We start from the raw sequence: 23,899 nt of genomic DNA, 5'->3' as shown, positions 1-23,899 counted from the left end.
CCAATAGTTGGTGACTGGCAGTTAACTGCCAAGCAGAACCCCCTGACAGATTTCTCAACTAGTACTATAAGGAAGGGAGTTCATTTATCTACTCCATTTCAAAGGTGAATTTGAGCACAGGATGGAGCCCATCAAGGCATGTAAGGAAATTATTACATGCAGCTGCAGATTTAAATATAGAGAATGTATCATCCACATATTGGAAATATGTGAGGGGTAAGAGATTAGGTGCCATTCCATTGAAGACACTTTTCTCATGGAACCTAACAAAGATGTTTGCTGGATCTGGGCCTAGAGGGGGTCCCATAGCAACACCATCTATTTGGGCATCTATGGTGTCATTAAAACTGAACTCAACTGTTTGAGTTGCCGAGTTCATAAGCTCAATGAATACTAATTCACACAATGGTGACAGGTCTAGATCGCCATGATATAATGCTACAGCACAAATATGGATGGCTTCCTTAAGGTGAATAGGCTAGCAATGTCAAATGAGCACATGGACACCACATTGTCCTGATGATTGCCGGACACAAACTTCGAAATCTCTGTTTTATCAGCAATTTCTGTTTTAGCTATGCTAATCCTTTAGCTTGTAAATTCTTTGCCTGTTATAGAACTGAATCGCAGGCTCCAAATCTAACTCCCCCTAAAATTGGTGTGGCCGAGGTGTTGGGGTTGGGATTGAGGCCTTGGGGGAAAGGACTGGGGACCAGGGGTTGGAATCAAAATCAGGAAGGAGCCACAGGGAGCTAAATAGGGATTGGAATCTGGTGGGGTGTTGAGTGTAGCCTCAAATGCAAAGGAGCATTGATTGACCATGAGGCCAGAGCAGGAGGAGCACTCCTGCTCTACTTGGCTCCATAATCAAGCAAGTAAAAGTAATAACTTATATTGTATGTCACAAACTGTTCCCAAGATTTCAATTCTGAGCACAGGTGCCATTTGTGCAAGCTTCCTCAGAGCAAATCAACCTTAAAATGGGAGATCTCAATCAGGTGTTAGGCCCCTTATTTGCATATGCAAACTTCCAAACTCAATTTTAAATAAGTATTGCAATGTTAGAGATTTTAGTGCCCCCTCTCTAATTATTCAAAAAGGAGGCAACCCTGTATATAGCTTCACTGCAGTGTGGTTTGACAAGCAGCTATTATAAAAGCTTCCTGCTTAGAGTTATTATGATTAACATCTTGTAGTTTTGAAATCAGATAAAGATTAATGCTTAAAAGTTAGGTTTTGGAATTTGATCCACAGTAAATCTCATACATTGCAATCTTTGGACTGAAATAAGAAAACCCATTATAGTCATTTGATGGTATAGTACTCGAGTATTACTCAGCAAAGGGACATGATTTAAGCTTTTTGTCTTGCCCTCATCAGGATGGTTCACAAGTATACCAATAGGAAAGGGAACAACAATTTATACTGCATGAGAACAGAGTGCTGATTGGTTAGCAAGTGAAGTCTGATTGGTAGATGCGTTGCCATGGAGAATGCACCGGGGAACTGTTAACTGCTAAGCTTGTGTTCAAATTCAAACCAGGCAGGTCAACTCTGGTTGGTCAAGGCATTATCAATAGGTATGAACCAGGGAATGGCTGTCGCCCAAACTTTTGTTTAGTTGAAAAAGGAGCAATGCATGGACATGCTCCTTCTATCTGCAAAGGACAGGGCCCTGTGTGAATACATGTAGCTAACTAGAAGCAGTATGCCCCCCTCCCCACCCCAAAAAATTCAGCCCCATGTCCAGGTATATGTATTTCTAGCAGATTGAAATAGGGGAGAGACACATTTGATTGTTTCCACTCCTTAGCCGCACTGCTCGGTTCAAGGAGACTGAGAGCAATCACAATTGGAATGGTAGCACCGTGGTAATGATACTGGGCTAGCAATCCAGAGGCCTGAACTAATGCTCTGGTAATGATCTCAAATCGTATCATGGGCTGCTGGAATTTAAATTCAATGAATCAATGAATATGGAATTAAAAAACTACTCTCAATCACGTATATACCAGATTGTCAGTAAAACCTGTTTGGTTCTCTAATATCTTTCAAGAAGGAAATTTGCAGTCTTCACCTGGTCTGGCCTACATATGAGTCCAGACCCACTGCAATGTGACTCTTAACTGCCCTCTGAAATGACCCAGCATCCATTCAATCCTATGAAACCATTACAGAAAGATCCAGCATTATGGGTGTACCTACATCAGTTGAACTGCAGCAGTTCAAGAAAGTTCAAGGGCAACTAAGGATGGGTAGTAAATGCTAGCCTTGCCACCAATGCTCACAACCCAGAAAGAACTAATAGATAATCAACATCTACAATCCTAAAGAACCGGAGATTAGTAAATTCGAAACTGATTTGCAACAGGTTTTGGGAACTTCGGATGTAATGTATTTACTCACTTAACTATTGGGCAAGCCTTTTATACGCTTGCTATTAATCAATAAAAATACTAACATTTTACAATCTTCTCAATAATATTAAGGCAATTCTTTGTGATAAATCCAGAATGAGGAAAGACCTTCTGAAGTTGAGATTGATATATGATGCTGAAAGATAAGCAAGCTTCCACTTGTTACAAATTCTTCATCACAATATACATAGCTTTGTGAATAATTAAATACCAATTTAATGGAGCCCTGCTGAGCAACTCTAAATCATATGTCTCCTGGGTATAATTGAGTTTATACTAAGTGCCTCTGACATTCATCATCCAATCTGCTTTTACTGTTGTATCTGAATTAAATACACCAGTTTACTCAGAAGCATATTGCAACTGGAAGAACTCCATTATGTGATTGGGAATGGAAAATATTTCCTTTTAAATATCAGGAATCTTTGGGAAGAGTTTCCATACTGTGCACTGCAGGCCTTTTTTTTAGTCCAAAGTAAAGTTTGTACAATAGGTATTGTCATCAGGACTAGATATTCTACCTTTGCCTCATCTTTTCAGGCTTTGCCACTACCGGAATGTCTTGATGCCATTGTGATTGGCAGTGGAATTGGAGGGCAGACAGTGGCTGCGGTTCTAGTCAAAACTGGAAAACTTATTTTGGTGCTGGAACAACATAACCAGGCAGGAGGTTGTTGCCATACATTCAGTGAAAAGGGATTTGAGTTTGATGTTGCTAAGACATTTCTAACATGTGTATTGTTACAAACGCTTGGGGGGTTGGGGGGGGTGGTGGTGAAATGACTCCCCTATTCTCCCATTCCAGGTCTAACTGCAACATTTTTGTTGTGAATTTAGAGAGGATATACTTTCTGTAGGAGTCCAACTATTTCCACTTTCCAATTGCAAAGAATTGGTTAGACAGGTTTTCTTGGGCAAACAAAGAACAAGGTAAAAACAGAGATAAAAACAGTTCTGTCGAAGGGTCATGAGGACTCGAAACGTCAACTCTTTCCTTCTCCGCTGATGCTGCCAGACCTGCTGAGATTTTCCAGGTAATTCTGTTTTTGTTAAAGAACAAGGTAAGTTTATTAAAACTATTTCCAGAACTAAAAAATACATAGGTAATTGCAGCCAGCATTTATACGCAACATACATTCATCTGGGCCCACACACACACACTAGTACAGATGGCATGGTAAGAGGAAAGGCTTAAAGGATTTTTACACTTAATGAAAAATAAAACAAGTTATCTGTTCTTTGGCTGGTCCCAATGCGATAATTCTACATTGTGGCCATTTCATTCAGTTGTCCTCCTGGATGTAGTTGAACAGAGCAGACTTCCATGCTTTATTCCCAATAGGTCTCGGTTCACAGTAGATTTCACTTCTCAGAGTGGTTACTTTGCAAAACTGGGCACAATACTTCAGGGAGAGAGACAGAAACAGACTTCAGACAGCCTGTTCAATACAGCATTGTCTTTTCTTCAGTCTCTCCTGCTTGGTAAGCAGTCCTCAAAGTACCCTGCTAGCTGTATATGCCAGAGAACTGCTATTTGTTAATGTCTGCTGCAGTTATTGTTTCAGAACAGGTAATTGCATTTTGATTTCTCATCTCAGTAACATCTTAAAAATCTCAGGATGGTGTGAAGCCAACAGGAGATGAGGCCTTTCACACCACCAGGGGATTGAATGTCTTTTCTTTTTATCCCATTTTGCAGAATGCAAAACGATGTGCATTGTTGCAGTCTGGGCAGTTTCCATTGCCTTTAAAGGGTTCCAGTTTTTCAAAATCCAGCCAGAAAAAGGAAAGTTAGAAATTTTATCTTTGAAAAACGCATCCTTGTAACAGCATACAGAACTCTCAGAATCCTCTGCAGTGGCATTGTCTTAATAATGATGGGAATAAAAGGGCTATAAAACCCTTAAACTTCCTTATGAAAATAATTTAAATAGTATATCTTAAGGTATCCATCTGTTGGCCTCATGTTTGCTTTACTTAAACATTAAACTGTACCTTTTAATCAAAAGATGAACAAGATTTGCTTCCTTGATTTGGTAATAGCCTGGTCTCTTATATGTGAAAGAACAACAACTTGCACAATCTAAGCACTTTTAATTCAAGAATTTTCACAAAGGAAAGAGCGGATACCGAGCGACAGAAGAAGAGCAGCAATGACCGAGGGCAAGGTTGAGAACATGGGTTTTCAGAAAGTTATTAAAGGGATGGTAAAGAGGTTCTGGAATAAGTTTGAAAGAGTAAGGTCAAGGTAGCTGAAGGTTCTGCCTCTAGAAAAGGAGGATTAGGATACACAAAGGCTAAGGACAAAAGAGCTAGCAGTTGGGCTAGAGGTGGCTGTGGTGCTAGGAACAAATAAGGCCATCAAGGGATTTGTAAATCAGAAAAAAGAATTTGAAATCATTTTGTTGAAAGACACAAGCTGAGGTGGAAGACGAGTATAAGATGCAGACAACAGAGTTTGGAAGAGCAAGTACTCATGTAGGATTAGGCTAGAGGGCAGTGAATGCATGAACAGTGTTGAATCTTGAGATAAAAATATGGCTAACAGTTCAGTGGACTAGTGATAGATAGAGTATGAGAATGGATTCACAGGTAACATATAAAAAGGTACCCATAAGGGTAAAATATCACAAAATAGGCTTGTTAGCAAAATTGAATTTAAAGGGGCAGTTGCAGCATAATACAAAATTGGATAAGAAACAGAAAGCAGAGAGTACAAGTGAATGGCAGATTTGATAAGGGAGCTTAAGGTGAAGAACCCTTAGGAGGAAGTGACCATAATATGATAGAATTTACCCTGTAATTTGAGAGGAAAAAGCTGGAATCAGATGTAACGGTATTACAGTTGAATAAAGGCAACCATAGAGGTATGAGGGAGGAGCTGGCCAGAATTGACTGGGAGATGAGCCTAGCAGGAAAGACAGAGGAACAGCAATTGCAGGAGTTTCTGGGAGTAATTTGGGAGACACAGCAAAAATTCATCCCTAGGAAGAAGAAGCATACTAAAGGGAGGATGAGGCAACCATGGCTGACAAGGGAAGTCAGGGACAGCATAAAAGCTAAAGAGAAAGCATACAATGCAGCGAAGAGCAGTGGGAAACCAGGGGATTGGGAAGCCTACAAAGACCAACAGAGGACAACTAAAAAAGAAATAAGGAGGGAGAAGATTAAATATGAGGGTAAACTAGCCAGTAATATAAAAGAAGATTGCAAGAGTATTTTTAAGAAGAGAGAGGCAAAAGTGGACATTGGGCCACTGGAAAATGACATTGGAGAAGTAGTAGTGGGGAACAAAGAAATGGCGGAGGAACTGAATAGGTACTTTGCTTCAGTCTTCACGGTGGAAGAAACGAGTACCATCCCCAAAGTTCAAGAAGGTCGGGGGGCAGAGGTGAGTATGGTGGCCATTACCAAGGAGAAGGTGCTAGGAAAACTGAAAGGTCTGAAGGTGGATAAAGCACCTTTACCAGATGGATTACACTCCAGAGTTCAGTAGGAAATAGCCGAAGAGATAGTGGTGGCGTTAGTGGTGATCTTTCAGGAATCACTGGAGTCAGGGAGGGTCCCAGAGGACTGGAAAATCACTAATGTAACCCTCCTGTTTAAGAAGGGAGAGAGGCAAAAGACGGGAAATTACAGGCCAATTAGCCTGACCTCGGTCATTGGTAAGATTCTAGAGTCCATTATTAAGGATGAGATTTCAGAATACTTGGAAGTGCATGGTAAATAGGGCAAAATCAGCATGGTTTCATCAAGGGGAGGTCATGCCTGACAAATCTGTTAGAATTCTTTTGAGGAGATAACAAGCAGGTTCAACAAAGGAGAGCCAATGGATGTTATCTACTTGGACTTCCAGAAGGCCTTTGCCAAGGTGCCGCATAGGAGGCTGCTCAGTAAGATAAGAGCCCATGGTGTTAGAGGCAAGGTTCTAGCATGGATAGAAGATTGGCTGTCTGGCAGGAGGCAGAGAGTGGGGATAAGGGAGTCCTTCTCAGGGTGGCGGCCGGTGACTAGTGGAGTTCCGCGGGGGTCAGTGTTGGAACCACAACTTTTCACTTTATACATTAATGATCTAGATGAAGGAACCGAGGGCATCCTGGCTAAGTTTGCAGATGATACAAAGATAGGTGGAGGGACAGGTAGTATTGAGGAGGCAGGGAGGCTGCGGAAGTATTTGGACAGGTTAGGAGAATGGGCAAAGAAGTGGCAGATGGAATACAACGTGGGGAAGTGTGAGGTCATGCACTTTGGTAGGAAGAATACAGGCATAGACTATTTTCTAAATGGGGAGAGAATTCAAAAATCTTTAGCGCACAGGGACTTGGGAGTCCTAGTCCAGGATTCTCTTAAGGTTAACTTGCAGGTTGAGTCGGTAGTTAGGAAGGCAAAAACAATGTTGGCATTTATTTCAAGAGGACTAGAATATAAAAGCAGAGATGTGCTGCTGAGGCTTTATAAGGCTCTGGTCAGACCACATTTAGAATATTGTGAGCAATTTTGGGCCCCATATCTCAGGAAGGATGTTCTGGCCCTGGAGAGGGTCCAGAGGAGGTTCAAGAGAACGATCCCAGGAATGAAAGGCTTAACATATGAGGAACGTTTGAGGACTCTGGGTCTATACTCAATGGAGTTTAGAAGGATGAGGGGGGATCTGATTGAAACTTACAGAATACTGAAAGGCCTGGATAGAGTGGACGTGGGGAAGATGTTTCCGTTAGTAGGAGAGACTAGGACCTGAGGGCACATCCTCAGAGTAAAGAGAAGACCTTTTAGAACAGAGATGAGGAGAAACTTCTTTAGCCAGAGAGTGGTGAATCTATGGAATTCATTGCCTCAGAAGGCTGTGGAGGCCAGGTCATTGAGTGTATTTAAGACTGAGATAGATACGTTCTTGATTGGTAAGGGGATCAAAGATTACGGGGAGAAGGAGGGAGAATGGGGTTGAGAAACTTATCAGCCGTGATTGAATGGCGGAGCAGACTCAATGGACCGAAAATGCCAAGAAGTGTGAAATGATGAATTTTGGCAGGAAGAATGGGTTGTGTCAATATAATCTAATGAATTCTATCATGATAGAATGTATTTGCTCTATTACTACCCGTAATCAATATATTTTTTATGAAAGGAGGTGCAGTGTGCATTCCAATTTAATAAATCAGCTATTAGCTTCCCTGCTTTCAAAATGAAGGAGTTTATTTATTCTCACTCCCACTCAATCTCTCACACATACACACACACACATACACACACACATAGATTAGATACAGATAAAGTTTGTGCACTTTTCCATATTACAGTTAATTCAGTCTCTGAATTACGACTTCCAGTCTCCAGCGTGGCAGGCCTATGGTTTCTTGAAAGGATTTAATTACTTAAAGTTGAATTGAGAGTTTTGTAAAGCAAAGTATTCAGAGCAGGTTGTGAGGTTTCTTGTAGTTGAATATCTAGGAGGTTGGTTCTCAGGTGAACTTTGAAACTGGAGTAGGTTATATGCTTTGGCTGCTTGATGACTTGCAGCTACTCTCAGAGTCTGATTCTTGGACTGGCTGACAACTGATGGTTCTCATGGATCTACTGGGTTCTAGGGTAATAGGGATGCAATCCTGAAACCCATTTCAGTCACATGACTGCTGGGTTAAGACTTCTGAGGCCCACCCCATCTAGTTTGGATGGAGGAAGACATTACGATACAATAGGAAGTTGATAGTGGCGATTGAGTTTTGATCTTCCCTTTCGTCCAGTAGTAAACATGAAGACATGGGGTCTGGAAACTCCATAGTCATTATGTGGCCCATCCTTAAACAATGAGAAATGTGAATGCTACAAATGGCTGTGAGGTACCCTCCCTATGTTCATTTTTAATTTGATAATCGCAGAAGGCTTGACACTGTCCATAACCCAAATGCCAAAAGCCACATGATTTGCAGCAGCCACCTTGTTTGTGTCCAATTTTTAAAATTATTGACTGAAAGTTCATAAGATGACACGCCTGTACCAGGCATAACACACCTCCACCGTATGGGAAGAAAAATGGAATTTTGATTACTATTTTTTTAATGTCATGCAAATTTGGGAAAATTTCACCCTGGTGGGGGGGTGGATTCGATGTTTTACTCACTGGCCGCAATGGCGGTTTTTCATGCCGTATCGTCCCAAACCTGCCTCATTATTTATGCACTCCCTGGAAACATACCATTTCCATGGCCGGCAGGCTCTTATCCACCACATCATGCTGAGTGCCATGTTTCAAATCCAGCCGCAAGCCTAGAGCTCATTGCTTCCAGCTCGCCACTGCTGCATGGAAGATATGGCCAGCAGAGGAAAAAAGACCACAGTCCCCCACATCAACAATACATTGTTCGAGTGACTGCTGGTTGCCATGGAGGCCCACCGGTATGTTCTCTACCCCCACTCTGGCCACAGGATGGGCAGCAATGTGACCAATCCAGCTTGGGAGGCGGTGGCAGTGGTGGTCAGCACCAAGGCCCTTCAGAAGAGGACAGCCACCCAGTGCCGCAAGAGGGTGAATGATCGCCTCCATTCCACCAGGGTAAGTCACTCTTCTCATCACTCTCAACTCACACACTCACAAACCCATCACACATTCACAGGGACCTCACTCACTGCCAGTTCAAGGGACATCACCATTCACTCTCTCACACACAACTTCATTGTCCTCATCCCATCTATGGGACCACTCACCACCCAGACAGGCCAGGTATACTTATCACCTGGTCTGGCAGGCTTCTTGCTTACTCTTTCTCCATCTCTATTCATGCAGGACAAGCTGGCCCACAACAAGAGGGAATGGTCGCAGATCACTGGCGGAATAGCCGAAATCAAAATCCTCACGAACTTTGAAAACAGAGCCATCCAGCTGGCCAGCGAGGGTCTGGACCAGTCCTGTGCTGATGGTGAGGTCGGTGTTGCTCTACCAATTGAGGATCCAGGAGCGCAACATCCATCAGACAACCAAGCCGTGAGTGACTTGTCCTCTTCCACAGGCCTCTGCCACGCACTAGTTATCCCTCCTTGCTTTCACAGGCACTTCTGCCAAACAGCCAACTGAGTCCATGACCCAGGGCCTCCAATCAAGCCCTGAAGAAACTTCCAAAGAGGAATCTGAAGGCACCCTCCCTGATGTCCCATCACAGCGCTCACCCACAACATCCCCTAGCGCAGAGACACACACTTCATTGGGACCCAGCTTTAGAGTAGCCTCGGGATCACAATCTGGTGAGCACATCGCACTTTCTGATCCACAGGAGGCAGTGGCAGGGACTTCCCAGGTCCCCAGCACTCGGAGCACTGCTGGAGGCCAAATCGTTGCTGAGTCTGAGTCAGATGACGAGCCCCTGGACTCGGTCATGTTGCCGTTGCTGGAGCTTCAAAGGCAAGCTCAGGAACATCAGGAAGGGATGTCCGCAACATTCCTCAAATTGAAAGGCACGATGGAGGAGTCCATCTGCCTTCAGGCTGATGTGATAGCGCCAGCATGCCAACACACTGAGGCCAACACTGGTAGGGTGGCAGCTGCCATGGAGACCTTGGTCCAGGACTTCATTCCTGCACTGCTTCACTCTATTGCTGTTGCCATAGTTGGCCTCCAACACTGTGCACGCGAGAGGGGTGCTGGGCAGCTGAATCTCACTCCAGCCAACCCTGCTTCTCAAGGAGTCAGCCTGGGGCCCCCAGGCACCCACAGGGAGGAGCATCAACAGGTGCACATTCTGGACCAATCCATCCGGGTGACTCCAAGAGTGTGTGGCCCATCTGAATCCCCTCTTCCTGTGACCTCAGCAGCTCCAGCTCCATAGGCTGAGGAGGGAGCTACTGCCACACAGCAGGACCCCAAAAGCAGGCCGGGGTGCTCCAAGTCTCGGCCCTCCAGAGGACATCTGCCAAAGTCATCACAGACAGGGCGTAGCAGTCAGCAGGCTGCCCCCAACTCCGCTGTGGATGTTTGGGAGGCAACAAGAGATAACAACAGGGTTAGAAAAGTTAAGGAGAATTAGTTGCACAGCCTGGCCACAGGCGTTAATCACTCGTACATAATGTTCATTATTGTCAATAAACTCCCAAGAGTGTCTCCCTGCCTATGGTTCCTTGTTCTGATGAGCAGTGTTCTTGTCACTCAGATGTGAAATCTTTCTGCACAAGATAAAGGCAGGTGTCTCAGTCCAGGGCCTCTTCCCTGTGCTCTGTGCGGCCTTTAGACCAAAGTGATAGTCAGGCCTCACACTCCCTGGAAATATTACTGATGCCTGCACCTCGACAGTGCTGGTCATTGCTGCCAGATTGTAGTGGGCAGGTATCACAGAATTCTGTCATTCCTTCAATGTGCTCTCAGCACCTTTATGGAAGGGTCTGGCCCCCATCTCTTCAGCATCTGTGATCACTGCTGCTGTGCTCCAGCTCCTGAAGAGCTCAGGTGCTGAAGGTGGACAAAGCATCAGAACTTTTAAAGTTTCATGGCTGCGATTATATGGTATGACCCTGATCACGGAGTGCAACTCGGCCAGACAGGAGCTAGACATTCTCATAGGCTGTGTAAAGGTCTATGGAGTGTCCTCACTGCATGTTGTCATAATCCTCCTGCAAATGAGCGACTGTTAGGGCCTCCACTGCGTCTCCATGACAGGAGTGTTCTCACAGAGGGTGTTCACACTGGAGTCAAACATTCACAAATACGATGTGAGGATATATGGGGTCACCTCACTGCGTGTTGCCATCATTATCTTCAAATCTAGTAGCTATTAGGGCCTCCCAAGCACGCCTGCCTCAACTGGCCAGTGAGGACCTCATCCCCATCATCATCGCCTCTGAGGACCTCCTCACTCTCATCCCCACCGGCGTCCTCATCATTGGAGGAGACATGCAGCTCCTGCATCTCCTCCTCAGCCAGCTCCTCTATCCACTGCAGCTCCAGGTTGTAAAGGGTGCAGCAGACGATGACAATGCGTGACACCCTCTGCGGACAGTATTGCAGGGCTCCACCAGACCGGTCCAGGCATCGGAACCACATCTTCAGCATCCCGATGGTCTGCTTCACCAAGTTGCTAGTTGCAGCGTGAGCCTCATTATAGCGTCGCTCTGCTGCAGTCTGAGGCTGCCGTATGGGCGTCATCAGCCACGGCCTCTGCGGGTAGCCCTTGTCCCCAAGGAGCCAACCCTGCAGCTTCTGTGGACCCTGGAAGACTCCTGGGATCTGTGACCAACTGAGGATTAAGGCATTGTGCACAATCCCTGGAAAACATGTGCGCACCTGCAGGATGCGTTTCTGGTGGTCACATACCAGCTGCACGTTCAGTGAGTGGAATCCCTCGCAGCTGATGAAGTCCACCGTGCGTAGCGATGGAGACCTGAGCGCCACAAGGGTGCAGTCAATCGCACCCTGACCTGTGGGAATTACCTGGTCTGGCCTACATATGACTCTAGACCCACAGCAATGTGGTTGACACTTAACTGCTCTCTAAAATGGCCTAGTAAGCCACTCAATTCAGGGGCAATTAGGGATGGATAACAAATGCTGGCCTTGTGAGTAACACCCAAGTCCCCTGAAAAAATAAATTTTTAAAAAGACGGTCACATTGTCAATATGCCTAATTATATTACACCTTTCTGACGTTTGTGCTTCACTGTACTATTTGCTTATAAATATATTAATTGCTTTAGTCTATGAAGCTCTGCTTTGTGTGTGATATTTAAATTGATCAGCCCCCACGGTCACCTCCCCACTTGCCCAGTAAATTCGGAGACAGGAGGCTGACTGGAAGATCCCAGTTGGCCTCCTTAATCCCTGGGTAACAAGGCTCATCATGAGTTTAATTGCCTGCCCATCCATTGGTCGCAGACAGCCAAGCTGGGCCCCATATCTCTGTCAGTCAAAATGGCCGACAGCGGGAACAGGTTCAGGGACCCGGCCCAACAGCCAACATCGCAGTTTTCATCACAATCCACCTCTGTTCCCAACTTCAGCAGGACCCAAAAGTTCAGCCCCTGGGAATCTGAGAACCTCGGATCCTTTGCTTTTCATGCTGTAAAATTTGATATCAGAAACTATTATTATCGATCCAAACTCCCTGCGTTTTCAGGTATTCATTATGTAGGACAAGTGCATGAATGCGGACGCCAGGGAGTAATCATAGACCAACTCACTGAGGGGCAGCTGGAATGGATATGAACGGATGGTCAATATGATACCATTATCCTGGGTAAAAACGAGAAATGTCATCAATACGAGCTCCACAGAGGGAAGCAAGAGTTTGTTAATGCTTTAAGGAGGCAGTTTCCACAAGAGGAGCAAGCGAGAGAGAAATTTATGGAACTTGTAAAGGTAATTTTATGCCAACAGATTTATTCACTTTGTATTGTTGAAACGTTTTGTCATGGTCCTTGACCAGACCCTGGGACACTGGGACATGGGATGGGGGGGGGTGGGGGGGAGGGCTAGATCTGGCTAGGGACGGATAACATTTTGTTTAAAGCAGATGAAGTTCGAGATTCAAGACACCTACTAAGTGAATAAAGCCTTTAGATTCCACAGATTTTGAACAAAGAGAAATAAACTTTACTATGCAAGTTCGGACAGATAAAACATTTTACAATATTTATCTTATACTCCAACATTCAGGGTAATTATGAGGTATGTGTGAATTAACAGACAAACTGTGGTCGAACACCCCACACTACAGAATAAATGACAGACGGGACCAAACTTGATTCCATGGATTTCTCAACAACCCACACACTTGCGAGCCAACTAATCTCACTGAAACTTTATCTTTCTTACAAGGGTTTCCTCCAATCTCCACACCTGGAGACCTTTCCATGGAATTCTCTTCTTAAAATGCTCCAACTCGGATGTCTTCACTAATGGGCCACTCTGCAGAGTTTCAGTTTCGCCTTCTGAGACTCTTCTCCTTGATCTCCAAGTACAGTCAAGCTTCACCTTCTACGCACAACCTTAGCCCGAACACCACGGCCCAAAGGGGGTACCTTTGCCCCAGCGGCCTGTGGCACGGAGTCACCAACCTCCAGCTGCTTTCTCAGACCTCCAGGGCTCATCTCGCGCCCAACGTCACTCAATCTCTGCTCACTGAACCTCTTCCTTGAATTTCGGAGCCTATTACTCTGACCCTTTCTTTGCCAATCTCGCTTAAAGGAACTATTTCTGTCCCTTGGCTTAGTCCCTTAACTGAGACCCCTGTTTAGGGCCTATCCCCGCACCCCCCCTCCTGTGTCCTGCTCCTGGGACAGCTACAAGATGATGATGTTTCCTCTCAGGAGATCCGACCTGTGCTTTTGTGCTGCTCTGTTTCTTTTCTCCTGTGCAGGAATGCAAGGGCCAGTCACGGCCTGGAGGACGTGAGAAATTCCCAACTGCATACGTGAGGTCATTTCCCGGCCTGCGCATATGCCTCCTGTAAGGTTCCAAGGTCCACGGAGAACCGGATTCCCAACCTATGAACTAAAGATGGTGAATTTAGGTTTCACCATCATTGGAGTCCAGAACCAGGGGTCACAGTCTGAGGATACGGGGTAGACCCATTTAGGACTGAGATGAGGAGAAATTTCTTCACCCAGATATTGGTGAGCCTGTGGAATTCGCTACCACAGAAAGTAGTCGAGACCAAAACATTGTATGTTTTCAAGAAGGAGTTAGATACAGCTGTTGGGGCAAAAGGGATCAAAGGGTACGGGGAGAAAGCGGGAGCAGGCTATTGAGTTGGATGATCAGCCATGATCATAATGAATGGCAGAGCAGGCTCGAAGGGCCAAATGGCCTAGTCCTGCTCCTAGTTTCTTTGTTTCTATGTATTAAGAACACCAAGATATTCCATTCTACTTAGCCTGCAGCCCCCTCAGAATAAACATCTCTACACATTTCTGGTCCGCTTCTCTTGCTCCAAGTTTGAATAAAGACATTAACATCATTCACTTTTGGTTATCAGTATGTATTACACATATAATTCATCCAAGCTTAAGTTGTTGGGATCTGGAACTCTCTCCTGGAAAAGGTGGTGGAACTTGATTCCATAAATAATTTTAAAAGGGAGCTTGGACCGTTACCTGAAGGTGAGGAATTTATAGGATTACAGGCCAAAGTGTGGGAACATGGGACTAAGTATGACTACACTTTCAATGGGATAGCACAGGCACAACTGGCTGAATGACCTCCTCTGTGCTGTAAGGCATGTTTCCGAGTGTATTTAATTTAAAATATATCCTTGCATAATCATATTTCCCTAAAGGAACCTCCTCAGTATAAGCATAATATCTAATTCATTAAAGTAATTTAAATAAATCTACTAAATTTAAATAGTGCAAAAAAATTCTGCCTATTTTATCATTTATATTCTCTTTCCCAATATGATTTTGTTTAAAATGCAATCAGAAAACAGTATAAATGGTTTTGGTTTTGCTGATTATTCATTCTTCAGATAGCCCTTCAGCACCATCTGGTGGTCACTTGCTGTCTTTCAGGGCTCTTTAAAGAGATCTCAGCTGATGGTATATTTTGCTGTCTCATTCAGAATGCAACATTAAATATAACTATATACACACAATAACTATATACATGGACATTAACATTCCAAATCATTTGGCATGACATTGCTGTTTAAGCTACGATAGGTAATTTATTTCAAAATGTTTATGCTGTTCACAGCAAACAGGATTGTGCAAATCAGCAAACTCCTTAAAATATACCATCCAGATCAGAAGATAATCAAATTCAAATATTCCAGATGTCACAATCCCAGCTGATATTAATACTGGACAAGTTAGACCCCAGTGTGAAAGATTAGCATAATCTAGCTTGACAGATCCTAACTTTTATTTTTTTTTAGAAACCGTGGAGAACAGTTACTGAACACAATCACAGACTAGTGTGCTTTTAACACAAAGAACAAAACGTTTATTAAACAAGAAAAATTAACAATATTACACTAGACAAACGATTGGAAAGATTTCACTACAAAGGCAAGTAAATGATTCAAATCATACCATGCCTTCACCCTGGCTATACCTTTACAGATACACACAAATTCGAAAAGATAACACAACTTACCATATCTACCATATACTCTAATATTCAGGGTAAGTATGTGGTACATGTGAATGAACCATGGTCAGACACACTAACCCCAAAACAAGCGACAGATCCACCAAAGCAGATTCCATTGATTTTTCATTAACCCACCCAGACGCTCATCACAATGTGAGCCAACTAGTCTCTCTGAAACTCTGTCTTTCTCACGAGGGTTTCCAATGTTCGCATTCAAAGAACTCGGCTTGGAATTCTCCTCAAAAGTAGCTCCCACTCGGACAGCTTCAACAAGGATTCACCTCCAGGGTTTTAATCTCGCCTTTCCTCTGGATCTCCACAGCCACTCAAGCTTCACCTTCCAATTTCAGATCTTCTGCCGCACCAATGGAACACCACTGCTCCAAAGGCCCGCAGTAAGGAGTCACACACCTTCGGCTACCTCCTCAGATCTTCTGGCTTCTCCAACTCCCACTTTGCTTCAGGTCTGCTCCCCGCAGCTTTCTTTTTAACTCAGGGCCAATTGCTCCACTCCCTTCTCTCAACTTTGTTGAACAGGATCTATTTCTGATCTCCGTCCCTATCCCCTACCCAAGACTATTTTCTGGGACCTCTCTCCAATCCCTGTCTTTGTCCCTGCCTGGGACCTTCTTCTGGGACCTCTCCCTGTCCCCCTCCCTGTGTCCTGCTCCGTGGGGCACCTTCTCTCTAATGGCACTCCTGTTTAGGTCACCTGACCTGTTTTTCACGCCGTTTCACTTTTTTTTTCTTCTGTGCGGACGCGCAAGGCCAATTCCCAGCCTGAAGACATGAAACCCAGGCGAACTGCGTATATGCGGCCCTTTCCCAGCCGGCGCTTGCGCAGCAGTCCAGATGCCTCCCGAACTCCGATCTCCCGATCCAAACTCAAGGTAAGCATGGGAGTTCATTACACAGGAGGTGGAAATGATGGGACATCTGTTATGTAAGTTCATAGCTACGCATTAAAAGATCAGATACTGGGCGGCCTATTTTTGATGGGGTGCAGGGTTTGTTCCTGGTGACTGAAAGGTGATGCTCGAAGATGATTGTTTCTCAGGGCTCACATCAATGGAGCTGGCAAAGTGCAACAGCCCACCAGGCAAGAATTAGGCCACTGCTAGAGGTGAAGTAATTCTCATGATATGTAGAACCAGGGATGGGTCAGGAATCACAGAGGGATAGGAATGGCAGGGCAAGGAAATATGAGGCCGAGGATTTGGGGGGAAAGAAGGAATGTGGTGCTAGGGTTCATGACACTAGCGAACTTGGAAGGAGCAGGCAAGGTAGTCTGCATCTATTAATGGGGCATGTGCACTGTGTGCTAAATTACTGCTACATGGTAAGAAAAAACGGCAAGCAGATGTGTTGTAGCCAGGTTCTGCTGATTCTCTGACATTGTGCATTAGGGGTTAGTGTGGGAGGTCACCAGGAGGAGGGAGCTGCTGTTTCCCCCTGTTGCATGTTATGAGTTCAAAGATTACATTCTTTCATGTGTAATGTCTTCATTGAATTGAATTTAAGATGGCTGCCCCCAGCCCTGTGCCTCGTGGCAGAAGTCACCCGATTACAGCAAGCCAGATTGGACATTTAGAAATTATTGCAGTTCAAAACCCAAACACCCACCTTTTCACAAAAAACAAAAAACAAAACATCCCTCTTTTACTCACAAACAAAAGACAAATTTGCATGCATTATCATATCTAATTGTGAATTACCTAAGTTACCCACTCTAACACAATTATTCTCATGCATTAACAAACTGTTCGTTATTCTAGTCAGCCTTTTTACATGCATTGAATACTTTGTCATTAAATCATGCAGGTCTCTTATTGACATGCATCCATGTTGTCATTGACAGTTCATCTGGGTGATGTTCCCTCTCTGGGGAGTTTCGTTCCCGTGGCATTTGTTGCTGTGATAACTGTTGTTGTTCCATTTCTGTTTTTGGGAGCCAGTGGACCTCTGGGTGTGATGGCTGTTCTGTACACTGTGCAGCTAGTGAGATCCCATCTTCCTGATTGGCCACCTAAAGTGAAGGAACAGCTTCATTAGTTGTTCACATATGCCTGTGGCCGCGCTGATATATTTGATCATTCGCTTCTACCACATACGATTGAGGTGAGAACTATTCTATGCATTTCCCAAGTTTCCACCTGGGCTGACCCCTACTGAGAACATTGAAGGTTTGTACCCTGATGAGCTCTCCAATGCTCAACTCTGGCAATAGTTTGATAATCTTGTCAAAATGAACTTTGGCTTTCTGCTGTTTCACCTGGATTTTTTCACTCCACTCGGTTACTACTTCAGGCTTCAGTAGCTTTTTAGCAATTGCAGGAGTAGTTTGGGTGCGATATGACATTAGGCTTTGGACTGGACTATTTTCCATGCATTCAGTCAGTGTGTTTCTCCAATCATCTGTGCTAGATTTGCTCGATTTCTTGATCATTCCTTTGATTCCTTGGGAATTTTCACTGCCACCTCAGCTTTTCTATTTGACTGGGGATAGTGCGAAGATGATGTACAGTGTTGAATTTCCCAATCCTTTGTGAAGTGGCTGAATTCTTCACTCGTAAACTGAGAGCCATTGTTGCTAATCACAATGTCTGGAATGCCATAATGACTGACATGTGCTTTCAGGCACTCTACTATCTCACCATTTGTCATTGAAGTCAACTGGTCTAAATCCCAGTAGTCAGGATAGTCATCTACAGTGGCAAGATAATCAGTTCCTACTAGAGTAAAGAAGTCTACTCCTAGCTTCATCAATTGTCTATTTGGGATGTAATGCATCATCAGTGGCTCTCTAGTTTGCTTAGCTTGGCACTCATTACAAGCACTGCACTGGCTGATGTTTTCTTTAATTTCATTACTCATATTTGGCCAATAAAGCACTTCTCTTGCCTTCCTCAGATTCAATTCAATTCCTTGATGGTTTACATGGATGTGCTTCAGCATCTCTCCTTTCATTTCCTGAGGGATAATGACTCTATTTCCTTTGTACAAGATGCCATCTTTGGCTGTTATTTCATCTCGGTGTGCTCAATAAGCTCTTGTGACCACAGGTGAGTCCTTGATGCTCTCAGGCCATCCTTTCATCATTACTTTTTTCAGCACTTGGAGAGTTGCATCTTGTTGGGTATTTTGCTTGATTTGAGCAAGGTGCTTGTCTGTTAGATTCAATGTCTCTTCTGGGTTGATGACTTCCAGAACATGTCGAGCTACTGCTTGATGTGGAATCTGGAAGATTTCACATTCTGTTGTAGCATCCTCTACTTTCTTCACTGAGAGTGCTACTCTCGACAGCACGTTAGTGAAGTGCACCTGTTTTCCTTGCAGATGATTTTTCTGTAAACAAAGTAACATTCTTTGGAGCAGATAGTAGCAGTTTGAGAAAAATGCTTTGCAGTGGCTTGGGGTCAGACCCCACTACAGCTACAGCTCTCACCTTGTCAGGATCTGGCATAGGCCTTTTGCTGTCAGTACATGACCTATGTACTTGATTTCAGGCATTTTCAGTTGCAAATCTTTCTTGTTCAGTTTCAGGTTCACCTGGCAAGCTCTCTCTAGCAGTTGCAGTAGATTCTGATCATGGTCAGCAATGGCCCTTCTTCCATTGTGTCTCCACATCCATAGACTAGTAAATCATCCACTATGACTTCCACTCTGGGGAGATCTCATGCTGTCTACGTTGATACTCTTCTGGAGCTATGGTAATGCCAAACATTACACAGAACCATCTGTATCTCCCGATCGGCATCCAGAATGTAGTTAGAAAGCTGTTGCTTTCATCCAGCTTCATTTGCCAGTAACCATCCTTCACATCTGGGGTAGTAAAGATCTTTGCCTTGCAAGTTGTGGCAAAATTCCTTCAATTGTTGGCATGGGGTAGTGAGATCTCTTTAAAAGTTAATTCAGATCGTTGGACCGCTCAGCTTCCCAGGCTGTTTCACTGCTACCATGCTGCTAATTCAGTCTGTAAGACTTGATACTTTCTTGATTACTCCTATCTTTTCCAGCTCTTCTATCTTAATTTTTAGGCTTGACTTGAGAGCAGCTGGAACTCTTCTCAGCAAATGCTGGATTGGTCTTACACTCTCATTTACTTCAAGATGATATTCACCACGTAAACATCCAAACCCTGTAAACACATCTTTGTGCTATTCTAGGATCTGTTCAGCAGTCAGTGATTTAGAACACTGTGACATGTTGTAAATCTTTTTGGCATATTTAGGGTTACCAGTCCAAGCTTTAAACTTCCTCTGACTGACATAAACTCTTGCATACCATCATGATCTGGAACTCCAGATCTTCATTCTTGCCATTGCATTGTACTCTCAGATTAATTTGTCCTTCGGTATGAGTATCATGCTGTTATATAACCTCAACCTTACTTTCAAGGGTTTCATTTTTGGATCGCCATGTGGAGCCACTTCTCATAGGTCTGTAAAGGTCATGATGTTGTATGATGCAACAGTGTCTGCCTGACATTTCTTGTTCATTTGATGCTCTCCTTCTGCGGTCATCATTCTAACAGTCACAAACCATTTATCACCAACAGGTATGATGGAAACAACCTGTTGTATGGTGTATAGTGCTTCATCAGAATCTTCTCTCCGGTGGTCATCTGTATAGGCTTGCTTTGCTTCTTTCTAGCCAAACACTTGGGTACAAAATTTCTTGTAGTTAAAACACTGCTTTCCCCATGCTGAACAATCTTTCTTTTCTTTTATATGATATCCTCCACAGTACTTGCATTCTGCCCTTTGTCCATGATTGTTTTGCTCTTTCGGCCTGGAATATCTACCAGCGTAATGTAACTCCTGGTCTCCTCTGCCATACATATGCTCTAGCTGATGTTTTACAACCTCTGCACTTCTGCGCAGATGTCTATCACTTTCTCGAGAGTAAGTTTCTCCTCTCTCAGCAGGCTTGCTCTCACTGCAGGATCTCTTATGCCTAAGACAATCCTATCTTTAATGAGATCTTTCAGTTGCCCAAACTCACATGTTTCTACGAGCTGTTACTGCTGTCACATGCTGATCAATGCATTCTTTTTCACCTTGAACCCTAGTGTTGAATACATAGCATTCATAAGTTACGTTCACTTGGGGTTTAAAGCATGTTTTCAAGGCTATCATTTGTTTTTTTCAGTTCTTTGGAGAGATTTAGGGTGGAAAACAATTTGTAGCAGTCCCTCCCCCGCAATGTTAAAAGTGTTGCTATTCATACCAGCTCCAGCTTGTTAATTAAATCTGTTGCAATCTCGTAGTTTTGCGTTGTAAGTAGATAAAATTGCCAGTTCTGCCATGTATCACCTTTCATTTCAACAGGAGCGGGGAGGGGAAAATTTACAGCCTTTTTTTAACTCACCCGGTGATTTTCTTGTGGCCTTCACCTTGTGCTTGCTTTTCCTTGTCAGTGGCTTCTTTCAGCAGCTTGTAGCAACTCTGAACATTTCTGCATTCCTTATTAGCTGTGGCTTCTCTCCAGCTTTTCCAGCTTTTTTAAAATTCAGACTCAGCTCCACTTCTCATACCATGTTTCAGTTCAAAGACTACAGTAGTTCTAGAGCAATGCCTTTACTGAACTGAATCTAAGATGGCTCCCCCTAGCCCTGTGCCTCATGACAGAGGTCACCTAATTACAGCAAGCCGATAGGGCCTGTAGTAATGATTGCATTTCAAAGCCCAAACAAAGGCAGGAGGATGCCTGGGCAAGTTGCATTGCAACAGTAGTAGTGGTGGCAGAGCAAGTGAATGACAGCAGCATTGCATCCTTGACCTGACTGCTACACCAAAAATAATTCCAAGATCCAAATCAAATTACGAAGGCAAGGCTCCTACTTACAGCTCTCCTACTCTCTCCTTAGTGTACAGTTAGCTCCCTGAACATTGGAGCATGGTCTACAGCGTTGGCACCTCTGATGACAGCTCTGACTGTTATGGTAGCAACACTGACTGCTTGCATCCGGGCTGTAGTTTCCAACATCCCCTCTGGCCTTCAAGCTTGAAAGGTGTTTCCAAAGTGCCATCCCATTCTTTGGATGACAACATGCCTGCTGGCACGCCCACCTCTCAACCAGTGCCAGTGTGTGTGTCAAAGAACCAGCTGGCTAGACCGGTCTTGCCAACATAAAGACACTGCCAGATCCTTTCAGGATGGAGTTCCTGGAAGTCACCGACCAAAGTTATTCCAGGTGCCTTTAGTGACTGCAGCCGCCTTCCACCTCCCATTCTGTTGCCACAGCGAAAGAACCTCAACGGAGAACCATAATAGGCAAAAAGACACAAAGGATAGGTTTGCACAAGGGTGATTTTTAGTTTCCAACATCAGTGTAAACACATTTTAAATGAACAGTGTTCGACCTGTTTGTATTTTGTATTAATGTCAAGTTCAAGATTAGGGTTTTAATAGGCTAGGTATAAGGAGAGGTTGTGAAAGTTGGGGGGGACTGTTGTTGCATTGGAGGGAGAGATGAGGTGGGTCCTTTCATTAATTAGTTGCAGAAGTAGGACTGCTGTTTCTGGTACCATAGCTGGGCCGTGCTCTTCTTGATCCTCGACTGCCTGCTCTTGCACTTTATCCTGCTCCTCCACATTCTCTGCACAACATGACTCCAAGTTGACATTATCAAGAAGGCATCACACCCAAGGTGATTCTGGAGACCTCCAAACACTGGAACCTCTATTTCCAAATACAGATGGCTTGGTCTCTGAAAGCTGTAGTTACCGCATGGATTTGATTGCAGCATTGTTCAGCATTTGTGCTCAGGTTCCTGACAGGACTCATGGGCCAGGGTTCAGAGGATAGCTTTTGATCCAATGAGATGCTTAACTGAGGTCTCAACTGCCCTTTCAGGTGGATATAAAAGATCCTCCAGAACCATTTCAAAGAAAAGCAGGGCATCCTGGTCAATATTCATCCATCAATCAACATCAGTAAAAAAGCAGAAATTATCTGGTCATTATCACATTGCTTTTTGTGGGAGCCTGATGATTCTTGGAGCCAAAATTCACTGAGTGGCTGAGGAATTGGTGAAATAGTGCTTTCACCTTTCTAACTGAACACGTGAAAGACCTTTATTTACTTACTTTAAGTGCCTGAACACTCCATTCAAGCAACCGTCAGGGATAACCAAACATTGCCCAAACCAATATGGTGACTGACAAACTTCCAGGGAAGATCAGATACTGTCACCTAAAATCGGTCCTCACTACAATCATTCCACACTTCAAGATCAGGCGTGACGCAGTCCAATTTATCCTCCCATATTTGGTGTGGCGATCTAAGGAGAGTACAAGAGTCGCAACAGTGTGTCCCCCTCTCCTCATTTTGCACACTCTTTAAATATTTACTGTCCATCTTCCCTATCTGAATGCCTCACAACCAACTGCAGCCTTAAGAGGTTTGTTCTCTCTTAATTGCTTTCAGGTCAGCTGAATAACGCACAGTCAGGTGAATGTCCTCGCTTATCCTGTTCAAATCTTCAGGAGTTCAGGCTGATAGTTTTTTTTTAATTAAAGTTTGTTTGTTAAAAATCAAACTGATAATGTGGATTCTGATTAGCTTTAAGATACTACAGACCTGGTCAAAATCAGTGCCTACAGGAGAATAACAATGGGAAAAGGTGGACAATGGGAATGTTACTACCATGTGAATGACTTAGGGCTGAACTTTCCAGCCTTGCCCACCACCGGGATTGTCCAGTCCCACCAAAAGTCAATGGGCTTTTGATTGGGCGGCCGAATCTCCCATGGTGCTTCCTGCCACAACGGGGCTGAAAAATCCTGGCCTTAACCTCTGCTGATGATTTTTTCAGTTTCCTCATACAACTGGAGCGAGTAGCCTGACAAACCTAGCTCCCCTACAATCTTAGTCTTTTTAAAATGTATTCATTCACAGGACGTGGGCACCACCAGAATGGTCATCAGTTATTGCCCATCCCTAATTGCCCTTCAGAGGGGAATGGTGAGCCCCCCTTCTTGAACCGCTGCAGCGCTTTAGGTAGAGCTACAGTGCTGTTAGGGAGTTCCAGGATTTTGACCCAGCAACGGTGAAGGAACGGTGATATAGCTCCACGTCAGGATGGTGTGTGGCTTGGGGGGGCAGATTTTGCAGGTGGTGGCGTTCCCATGCATCTGCTGTCCTTGTCCTTCTCAGTAGTAGAGGTCACAGGTTTGGAAGATGCTGTTGCAAGCACAGTAGAGATTTTCAAATCAGTAAAAGAATACTGATGTTAAATTTTCATCTTTAAAAGGCTTATTTTTTGAAAGAATGCTCTGTGTTGTCCTGAGGTGCAATAACGATACATGATGGATAGACATATTGTATTCCATGACTTATTCAAATTCACAGCTAAAAGCAAGTTGACTTAGGAACAGTGAGACTATTGAATTATACATTCTTTTAGTAA

General features: G+C 44.1%; 1 pseudogene; it reads left to right on the top strand.

Annotated features, from left to right (window-relative positions):
• The window catches only part of LOC121268950, a 53,760-nt pseudogene that overhangs the window by 5,463 nt on the left and 24,398 nt on the right, over positions 1-23,899 (top strand).

The sequence above is a fragment of the Carcharodon carcharias genome, chromosome 23, assembly GCF_017639515.1.
Source record: "Carcharodon carcharias isolate sCarCar2 chromosome 23, sCarCar2.pri, whole genome shotgun sequence".
Lineage (NCBI taxonomy): Eukaryota > Metazoa > Chordata > Chondrichthyes > Lamniformes > Lamnidae > Carcharodon > Carcharodon carcharias.
This window is presented reverse-complemented; position numbering and strand designations above follow the sequence as displayed.